We start from the raw sequence: 12020 nt of genomic DNA on the forward strand, positions 1-12020 counted from the left end.
AGCTGTGATGCTGTGTGTATGCCTAGAGTTTTTAGGAAACTGTAATGCGCTGCTGTTTGCAATGTGGGAGGCAATAAGAAGTTTGCTGTCTTAGTTCAGACCAGGGAGCCTCGATGTTATTATTTTGTTACCTTTATAAGTATTGGCAACTCATAACCCTCGGCTAAACATTAGCAGTGCAGTAGCAACAGTGGACCAGCTTCAAGTGATATTTTCAGCAGATCAGCTCAGCTGATGTCCCGTACACTTATCAGTGCTTCAAAACTTGGGGTGCCCGAGACAATCATCTGTTGTGTCTATGTGTGTGTCTCTGGATCCCTGAAAGTGACAGCACTGAAGCCGCAGAACTGCACATCCCTAAATGATGTCAGAACATGGTAGAACCTCAGCATAGTTTTTATCACGTCTATTTTAATACCAACATTTACCCATCAGTGTGGCAGGTAGCCTTCTCTGATTTACTCACCAAAAGGAAAAGCTACCTGAATTTAGCGATTGGCAGGTGTTAATTTTGGACCCTAGCTGTGGTTAACATTTGGCTAGGTTTAGACACAAAATACTCTTTGCTATGGTTTGGAAAATATCATGTTTGGCTTTAAACACCCACTTTTGGTGGCACAGTTCTCATTGTAAACTTAGCGATGGCTCACTAAAGAACAACCACGTTTAGGGGTTGAAACACCGCTGGAAACAGCTCAATGTCTCGCTAATGAGCAACCGATTTTGTTGTTGTTGGTCCCGAGCAGTGGTCTGCAGCTTGGCAGCCATCTCACTTACATGTCACGCTATCCACCGTTCAGTCAGTTCATATACAGTACATGTTGCCGCATTACAGAAAACACGGCCATTTAATAGCTGATAACGCCATTCTCAACATGATCATGAGTGTGGTGCTAACCTGTATCTATAATGCTGATAACCACGACTAATTCCTATTTAATAGACTAATAATGTTCGAACCAGGTGGTACAAACCACAAGTGTAACAGCCTTGAAAATGATCTAACACAGGAAATACTGTTTTTCTAACAGAGGCATTTTTATTCATCATCTCTCTTTAAGCAGACAAGCACAAAGCAAATAATCATCAACCATCAAAAACATCTCTTACTCCCATAAATGCAACAAATTGAATTGTGGCTTTTCTCAGTGCTGTTGCCAGGATTTTAAAACTGCTGAGGTCACAAATACCAACAATACTCTTCATCGATCTGTTTGATCAGTGATGTTTTCTGCATTTTGTTTGTCCACATGCTGTTTTAAAACATTTCCCACATTGCCAGGATAATATTCCCTTTGTTATATTTTAATTTACATTCAGATTTATCATCTAAATGCAATAAAAGGTATCAAACTTCAATCTGAAAACTATTAGAATCATATTTTGAAACCCACCATGTGTAGATTGTGTGTAAAACATACATTTGGAAATTCCTCCTCTTGTAATTAAACTTAAATTCTTAGACATGACCACGATGTTATCAGTGGTACAGGAGATATAACCCTGTCTGTTGTAAAGAGTGGCTTCCCATGAACCAGTCCCATTGTTCTGCCTAGTTGATTGGAATCATAGTTTATGAAGATGAACGACATGACAGCTCCTCAGAAGTAAAGACAAAACATCTTAATCGCTCTCTGATGGCTGGCTACAGTGAAGGTCATTAACTACGCCTCCTCCATAATAGTGGATGGGACATGGGCCAAACTGTTGGTGCTTTCAGACCAAGAGTTGTCTTGCTTTGGTCTGAATCAGGCACTCATTTTATTACAAAGTTGTATAATTGCCTAGAGATGGTTTGTGTTCTCACGGCAGCATTTATAAGCAGACCAGATCAAATGCCGTACGCAAGAAAGCTGCTCTTGATTGGTCAGAATTTCCATGCAGGAAAAATCCAGGAAGTAAACAAAACGTTGAAGAAGAGTACACTTGCAAGATAAATGTGACACTTTCTAATGTCACAATGGAGGGACAACTACACAGGTTGATTTTAGCGCTGGTCATCGTGGACTATATTGCTGTCAATGTTCATTTTAGTCAAACCATACAGTTTGAAAACGAGGCGCGGCTCCAACTAGAAAACAATGTTTTGATGCATTGGATGTGCTGAATGGGCATATTAAGGCAGTACAGGAGGAGGCGCACATTAATAATCCTCCAGGACTGTAACATGCTCATGTTTAACCCAAACAATGTGTCATGTGACTGCAGTTGGTTCGGATCGAGGTCGGAACCACAAACCACAAACAAACTGTACCAGAGTTCGTTTGTAGCCAGACCGAGACCACCTCTTCAAGAAGGTCTCAGTCTGGTTGTTTTGGTGTTCACCCAGGTGCGATTGCTGTGTTCACACCTGCCCAAATGAACCGCACTTAGGGAGCACCCTAAGATCAAAGAACATGTTATACATCCATTTTTCCCAAAGTTTCTGTTCTTCTAGATAGTTCTAATCCCTCAATGTATGTTCATTTTCTGATGAGTTTTTTTTTTCCTGATATGTTTGGTCAGGTGTATGAGCAGGACTTTGAAACCACAGCTGATTGCTACTGCACAGACTCTGGCTCCAAATGACATCACTAGGGCAAGATGGCAGTGGCCATATCTGGGATATTTTGGCTTCATTTTTGTACTGTGGGAGGAAGTGGAGACTCGACTGTCTTTATATTCAGTCATTGATTGGACTGATTGGTGTTTGATTTGTGTCATTGCCACAGCTGTGACATAATGTAAGGTCCCTTTTAAACCTGGACACGTCGGTAGTGGTACATAATTTAAGATAAGATTATCATTGGTGGACTAAAAAAGCCTGTAAGAAAAATCAAAATGATTCACCTTTAGATAAATCAGACTTAATCATGACCACATGCTGGTTTCAACCAAAATTTTAAGACCTAACGACTAAATGGAAAACTATAGTTCATCCTTATTGGATGGTTGGCCAAATGTGCTGTACAGTATAAAGTAAATTTACATATCATGAATCCTCGGTTGAAGAACCTGCATGGATCAAAGGTGATGTATAGGCTCATGAAATAAAGATCAAAGACATTTAGCTTAGCAAGTAATGATACTGAAGTCTAAGGAATGTGTTTTATTACTGCATATGAAGAGGGAGAGTTATATTATTCATGCCATGCAGTGGGGATACTGTAGGAAAGAGTGAGGCAAATGCTGTAATGTATCTATAGAGTGAAATAATACAAGAGAAAGCTGTGGGGATGTGAAAGTTACAACTAAAGAGAATGAGGAAAGAGATTGTGGATGGGCTACGACATGAATGACTGCAGGTGAAGGCAGAGATTCAGAGGAGAAGATGGATGGAGGAAGAAAAGAGAAAGAAGTTGAAAGGTAGATTTTTGCCGGCGGGGCAGTGGATGAAGCCAAGTCATGAGGGAGAAGAACTAAACCAGACCTCAAGAGAAACTATAGAGATACAGATATAAACAGAGGACAGCAGATAAAAACAGAGCGAGATAAAGAAAGAAAAGCCTCATGGAAAACCCAGTGATGTGTGTGTATGTGTGTGTGTGTGTGAGAGAGAGTCGGGAGACATGCAGCAAGCTAGCATCCTCTCCAGAGCTGACCTCCTTTTAGACTGACTAAGCTGAGAGCAAAGCGCCACCCGCTGGACTCAAATGGATGCGCATCCATATAGAGCATGTTTGTCTTTTTATTAGAACTATATTTATTACATCTACACAGAAAATACGACATTAAGACACTTTGTGATTGCACACAGAGTAATATGCAGGATCTGCAGTTCAAGAGGCTCTCACATACAGTATAAGGACAGGTGGACAGATAATGATATAATTAGCAGAGATATTTCCATAAAAATGTTCCAATATATTTTTCCTTGTAGTATTTGCACTAATAAACACCAAAAAATGTAACAGGAGAGGTCAAGAATCCATAGATTTATATATAATAAAAAACAGAGGAAAGGGCTGTGGCATTCGCTTTTGCTCAAGAGGTAGAAAACCTACAGCTACCAGAATGCACTGCGCCACACTGGGCCAATAAACGCTCCCACTGATGGATGATGTAATGCAGCTTGTCCATTTTGACACAGGAAACAATATGGCGGCCAGCTGGTAATAAACAAAATTGAACTACAGTTAAACATTAAGCTAAAACATATTTCTGAAAACATGAAGATGAGAAATCGGCAATGCTGTAACAGAATCTTGGTTCATATTTGATCAGCACCACTTAGTTTTACTGTTTGACCTCAGGTTTTTTTTGGCCTCCTTACAGAATAGGAAACAGTATGGCACCCAATTCCTGTTCACAAATTCTCATATTACAGCCAAACAGTACACTGAAATATGTTTTTGAAGACATTCTAGGTGAGAAATAGGCAATAAAGTAACAGAATCTTAGTTTCTATTTAATCAGCACTGCTTAGTTTTACCATTTGATCAAAGTTTGGTCTGAGTTTGAGAGAGAAATAGAGGTGGGTCTCGTTCTCTTGATCCGCTCCTATACTCATTGTGCCCGTGATGGTGGGCATACAGAAATGCGGAAGTGCACACTGTGGTTTGAACAACAGCCCTACAGCCAGCAAAGATCTGAGCTGAGGGATGAGCAGGAAGATCTGGGCTCTGGAAAGATGTTGGGAAGTGTACCATAGTTCATTTATATACACTACCCACAATGTTATGATACAAATCTGGTTGAAAATCACCAAAGTATCCCTTCAGCAGTCTTTACCAGAGGATGGAATTTGCTCAGTTATCATGGAGATGGATGTGCTGATGTTTTAATCTCACTGGCTGTTGTGCTTTCATTTGTAGCACTTTAAGGACTCCTTGTCCATGTTGGGTTAAAGTTGAGCATTCTTCATCTTGGTTTTGTGGTTCTAGGGATGGCAGTAGGTGTTTTTGTGCCAAACCGTTCTGGTGACTTCCTGAGAGGGACTGCTGACTGGGAGCACCCCTGAGAACTACGTACCTTCATGGGCTTCTTGTATTTTGCTTTTGACAAGCCAAAATCATGTTGTATTTCCACTGTTGCAGATATGCAAAGTAAAGCCTGGACTTCACTGTTGGTCCATTAGTCTGTGTTTTCCTCCATTTTTGTTATAAGCTGTTTGTGTTTTGTGTTGTCTGTTATTACACTACTAATTGATTTTTACAAATGGCATTTGCCGGTGCTTCATTGGCTCATGTTTTCAACCAGTCACCATACACTTAGGTCATTCAAGGTTCTTCTTGTGCTAGGAGAGTACCTACTCTAAAACAGGAGCTAAGATAATCCCTCAGAGTGGCGTTCTGAGAGCAATGATCATTCCTCGTTCCTGTGGCGTGGACACAATACAAAATGGCTTAACACAGCTAGTGCCAGGTGGTTGGTTGGTCAGTCCATCACTTTTGATCCAGACTGAAATATCTCAACAACTATTGACATTTATATTCTGAAGCTTAGGGTGAGATATCTTTGTCTGTTGGATGGACTGCCATTAAATATGGTGCAGACATTCATGTTACCCTCTGGATGATTTGTGATCACTTTTCATGTATCGCCACCATCAGGTTAAACATGTACTTTTTCCACTGTCTCACAGTCTGTACAGGGAATTAAGTTCACAGACTAAACATATCTATTTTCTGTTATTTTGACCTGTTTTCTGGGACAAATTTACTCAAAAGGTCAGCAGTTTTTATTTTCTGGCAGTTTCTTCACTTCACCAACAAAAGACACATTTCTGGGGCTGTCCCCCGAGATGATCCACTGTCTTCCATCTAATTAACTAAAACACAGATCTGTCCTCAGCACCAGCCCTGTCCCTTTCCTCCTAATTAATCAACATGGTGACGACAGCCTTGTTCCCTCCCTACAAATCCCTTTCCCTAAACAGCCACTGAGAACGCTCCACCATTTAAGTTCCATGAATATTTTAGCATTTTGTCCTGCATCTGTGCCTTATCGGTTGGTCCTGTGGGAGTTGGAAAGCATGTCTGTGGGTTACAGTCTGTGTTTGTTTGGATTTTGGTCGTCATGCCAACTAGGTGCGGAGTTTGTAGTCACATCTGTTGTCACATCAGCAATATACCAGCTTGCTGTTGTTTGTTAAAGTCATACACCCAGACACCTGAAACATAATTACAGTCAACGGTTTAACAGTTCTGAAACCAGTGTGTGAAGTCAATTATACTGCAGGTTACCATAGCAACAATGCGTTTGCTCCCTACTGCATAAATCTAGTTAAATCTTCCAGGTTAAACAATCATAAGATTAAAAAAGACTCTCCAGATGCCAAGCAAGAGCCCTCAGACACTCAAAACACCTCATTGTGCTCAGATGGAGCAGATGTGACAGTCTAGGAGCCAAAAATCATCATGACACAGAAAGTAAATGATCAGTGTTGGACATTCATAAAGCTTAATGTCCGTCTTTCCTGTGATTTGCTTGAATCTCATCAGAATGAAGTCCAACCACACAAGTCACACAGCCCTTTAAAAGATGTAGCTCTTCCCAACCATCATATTGCGCTGACTTTACAGTCTTTATACAGACTGTACTTTATAGCTGAAGTTTGTATGTTATGGGACATATAGCTGGCGGCGGTTTAGTGCTCTGTGCCGAACCATCGTGGTGAAGGGGGAGCTGAGCCGGAGGGCAAAGCTTTCGATTGACTTAGAGACAGCCGTAGAGATAGGGTAAAGAGCACAGACATCTGGAGGGAGCTCGGAGTAGAGCCGCTGCTCCTTTGCATCGAAAGGTGTCATTTGAGGTGGTTCAGGCATCTGATCAGGATGCCTCCTGGGTGCCTCCCGTTTGAGGTGTTCCGAGTGCGTCCGACTGGTAAGAAACCCTGGGGCAGACCCAGAACATGCTGGAGGAATTATATGTCTCATCTGTCCTGGGAACACCTCAGGGTACCCCAGGAGGAGCTGGAAAATGTTGCTGGGGAGAGGGACATCTGGGGTGCTTTGCTTGGCCTGTCGCCCTGGCAACCCGGCCCCGGGTAAGCAGATGAAAATGGATGGATGGATGGATGGATGGATGGATGGGGCATAGAGTATCAAAGCCTCTTAATGTCAACTTTTACATCTGTCTTTCTTCTTTTCTTGCAGACCTTTTCTTTTGTCTTTCATCACTGTTTTCTTTAATAATCATCTCTTGAATGAATCAATTATGAGATCATGCACAAAGAGTTTCCTGTTATAACAAAACAAATGACTTGACAAGAGATCATTATTTATTATATCTGCACACCTCAAAGTGCATCTTCACAAGATAAGCCACTCAATCAAAGGAAAAGGGGAGTGTTTAAATCTTTATATGTATTTGATGTTTGTTTGAAGTCACTTTAAAGGTTCAGTGGGTAACTTCTATAGATATAAGTTTTTGTCATATTTGCTGAAACTGTCACTATATCCTTGACAATAGTGCATGAGACAGATAATCTGTGAAAAAATCATATTCTCCTGCCTCCTCCGGGAGCTCCTTATGGCATTTGCAAGAATCCACCATGCCTGAACAAAAACAATCAATCAGAGTTGTTCACAAGTTTTGCAACAGGACGAAACTGTCTTAGAACGTTACAGAGAAAAGTTGCAGAGTTTTGAACTGACCGTCTGAGGTTGACTCAAGCCAGCTGATGGTGTCACCTGCAACTTAGCTGGTCAAATCGCCAGCAGTTGGTTTTAGAACATGAGGCTGGTAACCTCTTTCAACAACCAGTCGGCTTGCAGTGAAGTAGAAGTAGATGGCGTGTTAGCTTCCCTGCAAAACCCTCTGTTTCCATGCTAACGGTGTGCTGGTGTCAGACTGTGGGTCACTGCTGCTGCTTGCTGTTGTGCTAATTGAATTTACACTTTAACACCCACCACTAGACATATATCGTACAGTTAGGGTTTGTGTTCTTTGAGGTCACTGTTTTGGCTGGAAGAAGAGGAGCATCATATATGTAATAAAATCATAATATGTAGTCCACTGAGTTTGCTAATGCTAACTGCAGCAGCAGCAGCAATGAGGGAAAATGACAAAATACGACCAGAAGGTGCTGAAGATAACAGGAGTACTTACCCAACACTTTCCTTGACCATCAGTCATTGTCAGTTTGGGGATTTATTAAAGTCCAGCGCCCTGAAACTCCAAATCATCGTCTTATCACAGACACCACCTTCACCCAAAAAATGAACTACTTCCTGAAAAACCATGTCTTGGTGCAGCTTTATTGCTGACATTGGGAGCAGTAGTGTCCATCCAGTATCTCTTATCAGCTTAACCATGCAGAGGATGGATGTGGATTCCCCCCCTGCAGGTTGTGTTGATGGCTTGCATATAAACCGAGGAGCAGCAGGTGCATTTGTGCAAACCCTGGAAATATTCTCTCCCTGTGAGCATAGACAAAAATACCCAAACATATGATGAATGCCATTGGTCACACTGCACTACCTGATACTCGGTGAGGCAGAGGGTCTCCCTGCCCAGTGAAGGGTTGCTGATGCTTTGGCAGTCAGGCATAAAATAGCTGGACACTTCATATTGGCCTCAGTGTGCTTCTGCCCCGAGGAAATTCACCCACAGTTAAACCAGCTGGTACGAAAATATACACATATATATATACCCGCTGGAACAACACATACTACATCAAGCAGAAAAGAGCCCTCTAAATCCGATCATGAACTAATGAATTTTACTAAAGAAGATATTATTTGTCTTCCTTCCATGTGAGAAGTTTACTAAACAAATGAGCTCTCTGGAAGTGTTAGCCTCGGTTAGATTAAAACAGCACATCACTTACAGGCAATTTGTTTTCTGGGGTGGAGAAACACCCAGTCTTGCATTACTACTCATTTGCTTATAACGAATAGCTTGGTGCACTCATCAATTTTTTGATAAGAACAATGTTTCAAATTAGTCATAATAATGTGACAGGGGTCATTCATAATGGCAAAGCTACAGAGAATTATAGCTCTAGAGGTCCTGTTTTTTAGAACTTTATTTCTATTTAGTTTTCATCAACAACAGTATAATTTATACATTTCCTTTTTTGTGAGAAAACAGCCTAGACATCCACTCTCAAGTCTTAACTGATCGGTTAGAAAAAGCAACATTTAAATAGGAAATAGAAAGAGATGAAAAATAATAGTATAATTGTCCACTCCACATTATAATCACACAGATAAAGCGCAGGTGCAAAATTTGTTCCACAGACAATGACATACAATGTATGCAATATGTGCATTGGGGGGGGGGGGGGGGGAATATAAATATAAAAGTTTTGGACTCCAACGTTTAGTAAATTCAGATTTTTGAATCTTAATGAGTATGTAATTTGATTCATCAGATAGTGGTCCCAGACTTTTTAGATCTGTTCACTGCATTGTGGGAGGGTCTGGTTTTTAGCCATCTGATAGTTATACATTATATACATAAAGGCTGCTGTAATTGATATATGTAAGAGGTAGTTCTTATCCCTCACATTCAGACTTTCAGGGATAACACCCAGTAGTATTACTGTAGGGCTTTGTGAAACATCTTGTTGAAAGACCTCTTTAAGGGCATCAATTACCTTTCTCTAATATAAACCTAACTTCAGACATTACCAAAATATATTGGTGTCATTGGCAATGCATGTTCCACAGTTTTTCCAACATGAGCTAGAATGTGTCCAATTAAGATACTATTTCTGGTATTCTGAAAAATCGAATTATTATTTTCAAATTAAATTCCCTTCATGTGTTGGAATTTGTGACCGGATGCGCCTCAGTGCATACCTCCTTCCAAATGTCCTGTGATATGACCATGTTCATCTCTGCTTCCCATCTCTGCTTTATCTGTAGGGTGTTATGTAGGTTCATAGATGATTTTCTTGTCTCCATTTTCCATTTGTATTTATTTTCTAAAGTTTGCTACGGATGTAGGTTTTATGAGTTTGCCCCACTCATTGTGTATTGTCAGAAAAGTTCTTAGCGTACAGGTCCTCTTTTAGCATCTATGAGCTCATTGTTTTGGTTTTTGAACCTGCAACTTTATTGTTTCTGTTAAGTGTTGTTCTGTCATAATTCCAGTCAATTTTAGCAAAAAAAACCCAGCTGATTATATTGTTATCAGGCCATTAAATGGCCGATATCAGTGGTAATAAGCATCATAAATATGCATGAGGAGATGCCTGCCACACCTACTGTTAGGTTGAGAAGGCCATTATCAGGCCATGAAGTGAAACTTTCTGCCAGAAAAGGCTTTCATGGCTCTTTCTCACATGGGAGAAAGTCCACATAATGATTGGGTGTGGAAGGGTGGTAGATGGACACAGGACTTTCACTCAGCAGACAGGGGTTTGAGTCTATGTAAAACCAATATTTATACCCAACAATGATCTTTTTCTTAACCTAACCATGTTGATTTGGCACCTTAACCTGATGAACATGAAAGTGAAGCCTAACAAACCGCTAATGATCATTGAATGGGTTGATAACCAGGGCGGTAGGTGTAGCAGACCCCTTCTTAATCATATCTATGAGGCTTGTTAACACAGATAACAAGCATTAAATGTGCTGATAACAATCCAAGCGGGTGAATAAAAAAGCTCAGATATGTCTATTATTCATGTCCACTAAATGTGTAAATAGAAAACTGTGTGCTAATATATTTGCCCAAACTTAATATATGATAAAATATTAATATTGTTTTCACAGATTTTTCTGCTTCCAAAGTGCCCCCCCCCCCCCCAAAAAAACCTTAATACTGCTTTAAGCAGTTAAATAATGCAAGTGATTGTACATTTGCACTCATAATTTAACCTAACATGTTCCCTTCTCTTTTTTTTATAACGATCCGTTCCTGTTAAACATGTTCACAGCCAGAGCACAGAAAAAGATTCTGATGCTCAAGCTGCAGAAAGTGTCCGACAAACAGGAGGAATACGATAAAACGGCTGTCAGAGTGAGCACAGAAGGACCAGCACAGCAGCAGACAGTGTATCTGATGAAAGTGCAGATCAGTATGTATCAGTATCACTGAGCAGTGCTCCAGTGGCTGCTCCTGTACAGCACTGGACGTTCCTTGGAGAGGCCGCAGTTTATCTGGAAGACAAGCTGCCATGATGTTCGGCCTTTACGAAAGTGTGACTTCACACTGTGGCATAAATGTCACAAAGATACCCCTCAGTGGCTCGTACTGTGCCAGCGTGGGAAGTGAAAGGCTGTTTAGCTCATTGTCACATAAGGTTTTGGTAAAATTAGAAATAGAGTCACAGCTAAACATGCAGGGGACCAGCTTTACAGCCAAAAAGTGATGCTTGTAGCTGAAGTCAGTGGCTGTTTTAATGTTTAATTTTCACAGTTTTGTGTTTGTTCTTGTTTAATTTAAACTTGTATTTTTTGACCTCAGAGGAAAACAGAGTCCTCCAAATTAAACATTTATTTTTAATCACAACGAAAAATTGCAGCACTGTAATTAGATAGATGCCCCAAACTTGCTCAGTACACACTCTGGTAACAGTTGTGTATGAGATCATGAGGTTGACACAACAATACGATGACTTTCATCATATCTTGTGTGTTGGTCACATTTAAAACATTTAAAAATTTCCTGAAACGGAAAAACTTTTTACAGCGCAATCCTTCTCTAAACTACATGCTGCTGTTGCCAGATAAAGGCTTTCAGAAGCTTTCTCTGTCTTTCATCACAATTTTTAAAAAAAATCTGTCATTTTCCAGCCAACGGTGTCACCTATGATTGGTTGTTTTTCGCTTGAAGAACCGGCTAATGCCCATTCTGCTCAGCAATCTTTAACGTGTGCTGCATTTTGGAAAATGTCACCGAATATGAAATGAATCAGAGGTTTTACACCGGGAACAATTACTGTTTTATTGATCAAAAGCTAATGAAAAAGGAGAGCCCATGAATCACTCATCTTTTTTTACTCCCTGTAGTACATGCTTTTAATTCTCTTAACCCATGAACGGTTCCATCTAATACACACATACTACAAAGTGCAAGATCTAACGAGTTCACCTGCTCTTACTTCTGCCCTTTTTTGATGTGTAGTTAACATTTGATGTTGC

The 12020-nt window shown here is 40.4% G+C and overlaps 1 protein-coding gene across 2 annotated transcripts in view; it reads left to right on the forward strand.

Annotated features, from left to right (window-relative positions):
• Positions 1 to 12020, forward strand: part of fam184ab (family with sequence similarity 184 member Ab) — a 230106-nt gene that overhangs the window by 203774 nt on the left and 14312 nt on the right. The gene's annotated exons all lie outside the window — the stretch shown is intronic.

Source organism: Epinephelus fuscoguttatus, linkage group LG11, assembly GCF_011397635.1.
Source record: "Epinephelus fuscoguttatus linkage group LG11, E.fuscoguttatus.final_Chr_v1".
In the NCBI taxonomy this organism is placed as follows: Eukaryota; Metazoa; Chordata; class Actinopteri; order Perciformes; family Serranidae; genus Epinephelus; species Epinephelus fuscoguttatus.